Genomic DNA, 6,376 nt, shown 5'->3' with positions numbered 1-6,376 from the left:
GTCAGCTTTCTCAAGGTGTGTACCCAAGGCATAAAGAAAGAAATAAATGTTTGAGGCACACTGTACAATGTTCTCTTGTACAATTTTTTTTAATTAAAAAAAAGATTTAAAATGCAATGTGTTGACTTGTCATCCACACAAGATTTTAATTTAAATGTCAGAACGTGCAAGTTCACCTGATCTGAAAGCAGCATGTATGTATGTAGATTTACAGTGAGTAGAGCTCAAAGCTGGAACAGAGGGAGCCACAGAAACCTTATTGTAGATGGAAGGCAAGTAGTTCGACAGTTCGTTTCTCCCATTGCTTAAAATCAGATTATTTGGGGGGGGGGGTAGCACAGCTTTATAAAATAAACCCACAAAATTTGCTAGCCTCCAAAAAATATATATGCACCTGCTAAGGAACCAGAGGTCTGCACTGCCATCTTGGCTGCAAAGAAGGGAAAGTCTCCTCTTCTGCATCCACAGTGAACACTCGGACCATTAACGTTTTAGCAACTTACTTTTTAAAAATTGCCTTCTAGTAGGAAAAAATTACTTTCTCTGCAGCTAGCACGGAGACCAAGCAGGCTCCCAAAGGAGGAATCCATCCTTCTATCAGCTCATGCTCCATTTTTCCTCTACCATGTGCATGGAATTCTTGGTCACCTATGCTTACCAAGTGAGTTGTTCAATAAAAAGCTAGGATGAATGAACATCTGCCAAAGTATAGCAGATTCATAAGTAGACACCTGTTTCAGAATAGGGAGTTAATTCAGTCACTAAATTGAGATGGTTTCTTATTATTGTGTTTAACATAGCTACCTAGCAACACAGAGTTCCGGTGTAAACATCATCCATTAAAGCACACACCCTCAAAGAATCCTGGGAGCAGTAGTTTGATAAGGGTGCTCAGAATTGTAGCTTTTTGAGAGGTAAACTGCAATTCCCAGTATTCTTTTGGGGAAGCAATGTTCTTTAAATATTATTGAAATGTATAGTCTGTACTCAGGAGTGTTGCTTGGTACTTTCAAGACTTGGGGCAAACGTCAGTGACATAAAATTACCTCTGGGCAAATTAGGGTTGTATGTGGGTGGCTTGGTCATGTCTACAGAATGGCAGATGGCAGGATCCCCAAGGACTTGGTGTATGGAGAGCTGGCTTCAGGCACCAGGCCCGTTGGGAGACCAACTCTGTGCTACAAAGATGTCTGCAAACGTGACATGGCAACATCAACCCTGCTGTGCAGGAATATCTTGCAAACAATTGCAGTGACCAGGGGAGGAATGACTACTAGGTGTCACACAAAGAGAATAAATGTGATGGTGCATCTGCAGCACCACAATCAGACGCATTCATCTGACCTAGCTGCAACAAAGCATGTCTCACCCATATCAGTCTCTACAGCCATAGCAGACATAATCTTCCAACAGGTCAGCCCCAAAGGGGCACTCCTCCATTGTCTCTCAAGACAGACAGATGCCAACCAACCAACTTCCTGGGTGGGATGTCATTAGCTGTGGTTTGCAGTGTGCCCAGTTATTGTATAAGCAAAGTTTTTTTTTGTTTTTTTTTAAGTGGTTTATCGGAAGGAACAGGAGATCTCAGAAGAAGCACAAAAGACCCAGGTCTCAAGCCCCATGGGCCAATCTTAACAAAGATCCTAGTTACAGAGGAGAAGTTCTTACCTTTTCCTTTGGGGCATTAGATATTCTCTTGCTGAAGGTTCCCATTAAATAGACTCTTCACACAGCAACTCCTGCAGAAACAGCAATGGATTTAGGGCTAACTACAAACTGGCTATAGAAGATAATGAAGTTAAAGTTGGAAGACCTAGGGGGGAAACATGCTTTCACATCTTCTAATTTAAAGGCTTCCTGTGAAAAGTGGTGGCCACAGACCTTGGCTGTGTACATACCATAACTTGATTTTAATCTGTTCTAAATAATCTAGATCCAGCTCTGTCAGTGGAGGCTCAGGTAGCCTCAGTGGCTAGATGTACCTTTTACCAACTGCAACTAGTTCAACAGCTATGGCCACTCCTGGACCAAGAGAGTTTGACCACAGTACAGTGGTACCTCAGGTTAAGTATTTAATTCGTTCCAGAGGTCCGTTCTTAACCTGAAACTGTTCTTAACCTGAAGCACCACTTTAGCTAATGGGGCCTCCTGCTGCTGCCGCGCCGCCGGAGCACGATTTCTGTTCTCATCCTGAAGCAAAGTTCTTAACCTGAGGTAATATTTCTGGGTTAGAGGAGACTGTAACCTGAGGCGTATGTAACCTGAAGCTTATGTAACCCAAGGTACCACTGTAGTTCATGCACTTGCTATTTAAAGGTTGGATTACTGCAATGCGCTCTATGTGGGGCTTCCTTTGTGCCAGACCTAGAAGCTGCAGTTAGTGCAGAATGCTGCAGCACGATTGCTGACAGGAGTAAGGCCTTTTCAGCACATACTGTAACACCTGTGCTCAGGGGACTGCACTGGTTGCCAATTTGTTATTGGGCAGAGTTCAAGATGTTTATATTAGCATACAAAGACCTTAACAAATTGGGACCTGTTTACCTACGATATTGCCTTACCCCAGATGTGCCAGATGTTCTGCTTTGATCAGCGGAACTGTCACTTTTTCAAGTGTCACATAATACCCACAACGCATCTGTAAGAACTCGTTTAGATTAGCAACGCCAACACTTTGGAAATCCCTGCCTTCCACCCTGAGACCCCTGGGTATGGGACAGTATATAAATTAAATAATTAATAATAATATTGATACCAGACAGGTGCTTTCGCTGTATTCCTTTTGGTGCCTGCTGAAGACATTCTTATTTACATAAGCCTAATCAGTTGTTCGGAGTTGTAATCTGTTTTTAGTCTGTTTTATTGTGGTTTTATCTTCTTCACGTTTAACATTGCAGTGGGAAATTTTTAAGTGATAATTTTGTTATCTTTTTTTGTAAACCGCTTTGAGTTTCTTCCTCCAATCAAGCGATACATACATTTTATGAAATGACAAACTTACATACATAAATGCCATTTTAAAAACATAGATTCAGTACCAGTGGAGGCCTGCCCATGAGGGAAAATGGGACACTGTCCCACCAACCTCAGTCCACCTCCAGCCAGCCCCACCTTCCTGTTTCATTACTTCCTGCCTCAGTCCAAGAAGTGGCTCTGTCTGCCATTGTCTCTGGCTCCACCTACTGTTTATCTCCCTGCCTTTCGCCCTACCAGTTTCGATGGGCACCAACCACTACTGTTCACTGCATCCATCTTGAACTATTATCATTTCAATATAAGTACATTGGGTGGGTGATTCCCAACTAAAAGATTTGAAGCAGACCCATTGAAATTGACTGGAGCTACTTAAGCCTTTGATTTCAGTGGCTTTACTCTTAAGTGTGACAACATTGTATTAAAGAAATAAATAACCTTTTTATTTTCATTTATGACTCTTAAAAATATCCCTGGGATTTCAGGGAGATCAGTGAGGGGCAGAAGTGGTGAGAAAGGAGGCGCCCCAGGCTTCCACCCTTTTTTTCTATATCTTTGGCATGGGGGAGTATAAAAGGGCACAACCAATTTAAGTTGCCTCACTGCCCACCACCTTATTTACAATGAGGCAACTAAGGGGGTTATGAAAGGGCAGCAAACTGCTAGCTGTTCAGCTGATCGTTACTGGTATTTCTTATGGTGAGGGTTTTGCCGGGTTTTCTGCCTCATGTGCCAAAATAATTTGACCAGCTTTGGGTACTGTTCACCTTGTCTCAATGACGGGAACTCCATTAGCTCCTCTGCCTCAGGGAGCAAAATGTGTTTGGCCAGCTCTGGCGCTTTCTGAAATCATTCACTTTAGCCTGGTGTGCAACAGGCCCAGCCCTGAAATCCTGAGGATTTGCCCTTTCTTTCCAGTTCTCTCAGAATTTCACTAAGGATTTGATCAGGGCCTGTGGTAAAGTCACTGACTTTATGTTCCACATCATTACAGTGGTACCTTGGGTTACAGACGCTTCAGGTTACAGACTCCGCTAACCCAGAAATAGTACCTCAGGGTTAAGAACTTTGCTTCAGGATGAGAACAAAAATTGTGTGGCGGCAGCGCAGCGGCAACAGGAGGTCCCATTAACTAAAGTGGTACCTCAGGTTAAGAACAGTTTCAGGTTAAGAACGGACCTCCGAAACAAATTAAGTTCTTAACCTGAGGTACCACTGTATCAGCCTGTTTATTTTCTTTCTCAGAGAGATTGGCGACATTTCTCTAGAGAAGGTGAAGAACAAAGGTGAGAGACAGGAGGCAAAGCGGCCTATAGAGCAGAGGTGGGGAACCTCTGGTCCAGGGGCCAAATGTGGTCCAAGACCTTTCCATCTGGTGCAGTGGTGGCTGGTCTATTAGTCTGCCCTCAGCCAGCCCCCAACCCAGATTAGCAAGGCGGCACTGCTTGTCAGCTTCCTCCTCCTCCTTAATCTTAGCATTGCCCTTATAAAACTCAGCGAGGAGGATGGAGACAAAACTGGAATTAAGATGGCTCTGGTAATTACTGGCTCTGGCTCCACCTACTGTGTGTCTCCTCAATTTCTGCCCTACCAGTCCCAATGGGCACCAGCCACCATTAATCTGGCCCTCAGAACTTGCCCCAGACTTCACCCACTCTCCCCATTGTATTTATGGCTGATGAATCCCATCCATTTGTGATAATAATTTTATTATTTGTACCCTGCCCATCTGACTGGGTTGCCCCAGCCACCCTGGGCAGCTTCCAACACATATAAAACACCAGACATTAAAAACTTCCCTATATAGGGCTGTCTTCTGAATGTTGTATCTCTTTTGACATCTCATGGGAGGGCGTTCCACAGGGAGGGGGCCACTACTGGGAAAGCCCTCTACCTGGTTTCATATACTTCTCGCAGTGAAGGAACCGCCAGAAGGCCATTGGAGCTGGACCGCAGTGACCGGGCTGAATGATGGCGGGGGAGGTGTTACTTCGGGTATACAAGCCAAGGCAGTTTAGGGCTTTAAAGGTTAGCACCAACACTTTGGATTGTGCTCAGAAATGTACTGGGAGCCAAGAGAGATCTTTTAGGACCAGAGTTATATGGTCCCACTGGCCACTCCCAGTCACCAGTCTAGCTGGCACATTCTGGATTAATTGTAGTTTCTGAGTCACCTTCAAACGTAGCCCCACATAGAGCGCATTGTGGTAGTCTAAGCGGGAGATAACCAGAGCATGCACCACTCTGTTGAGACAGTGCACAAGCTGCTATTTACTGACATCATGCAGGATTTGGAGGCTCCAACCCTTTTGTAGCCATTTCTTAATGAAATACTATTCCAGGTCTATAATGTGTAACAAGGAAGAAAGCAGCAAGAATATGAAGTGCTTTTCAGATAGAGTGGCCATATGTGCTACCTCTGAACTCAGAAGCAATGCTTAATGAAAGTTTAAAATTAAGGCTTCTGCATAGAGCACCTGGGCAATAGCATAACTCTGCTTATTCAGGGAATTGGGACATATTCTCTAAGGAGATGGCGACTGTGCTGTTCACATATGACTCCCATAATATTGCAGCAGAAGCAGCATGAGCATCTACAGAGAAATAGTACCTAAAATACAAGTCTGGGGCATACATGTGGTATTACAAGGTTGCTGGACATGCATACTCCTCTTTTCGCACTAGGCTCCTCTTTCGCACTAGGAATCTAACTGAAGGCTGAAGTCACTGGACTAGGCTAAATTAGCAGCAATGATTGAATATAGGCTATTGTGAAACATGAATTCAAACATGTAATGCAATAAAAAAGAAGGTAACCAAGAATCCTCATTCAACAAATAAACATTTTACATTTGAAAAAATAAAATGAGGCAGGGTGGGCTTTGGCTAACAAAAATTTCCTCTGGAAAACTTAATTGCTTGTTATTCATCCAATTGTCAATTTTGCTCCACTTTTTTTCAGCCAGTAAGCCAGTCTGCTGACCTTATTTTGTGATATGTGAAAGCACTCCCGTCCCAGCAGTCATACCAGATGATCTAATGAACAACTTATTTTCAAAATAGAACCACTCATTAAATGGAAAATGTAACAGATGACCTCACATTTTTAAAAGTATTTCTGAAAAGATCAACTTCTGCATAGCCATTGTAACTTTCTACAATCTCCACGCCTACTTCTAAAACAAAACTAACGACAATGTTCTGTGCATGTCTAACTGAATCCTATTGAGTTAATTGGGACTTACCCCAGGGTAAGAGGGTATCGAATTAGAGTCTTAAAACATTTTTAAAATGAGCACAGTAAAGTACAAGCGGAGCTTGCAACAAAAAGTTGCAGTGTGGAGAATTGTGGATTCCTACCACTTCGTTCCTCCTCAGTCTATCTCCTACCGTGCGCCTAATG

Source organism: Podarcis bocagei (assembly GCF_964188305.1).
Source record: "Podarcis bocagei genome assembly, chromosome: 13".
NCBI classification, from domain to species: Eukaryota; Metazoa; Chordata; class Lepidosauria; order Squamata; family Lacertidae; genus Podarcis; species Podarcis bocagei.
This window is presented reverse-complemented; position numbering follows the sequence as displayed.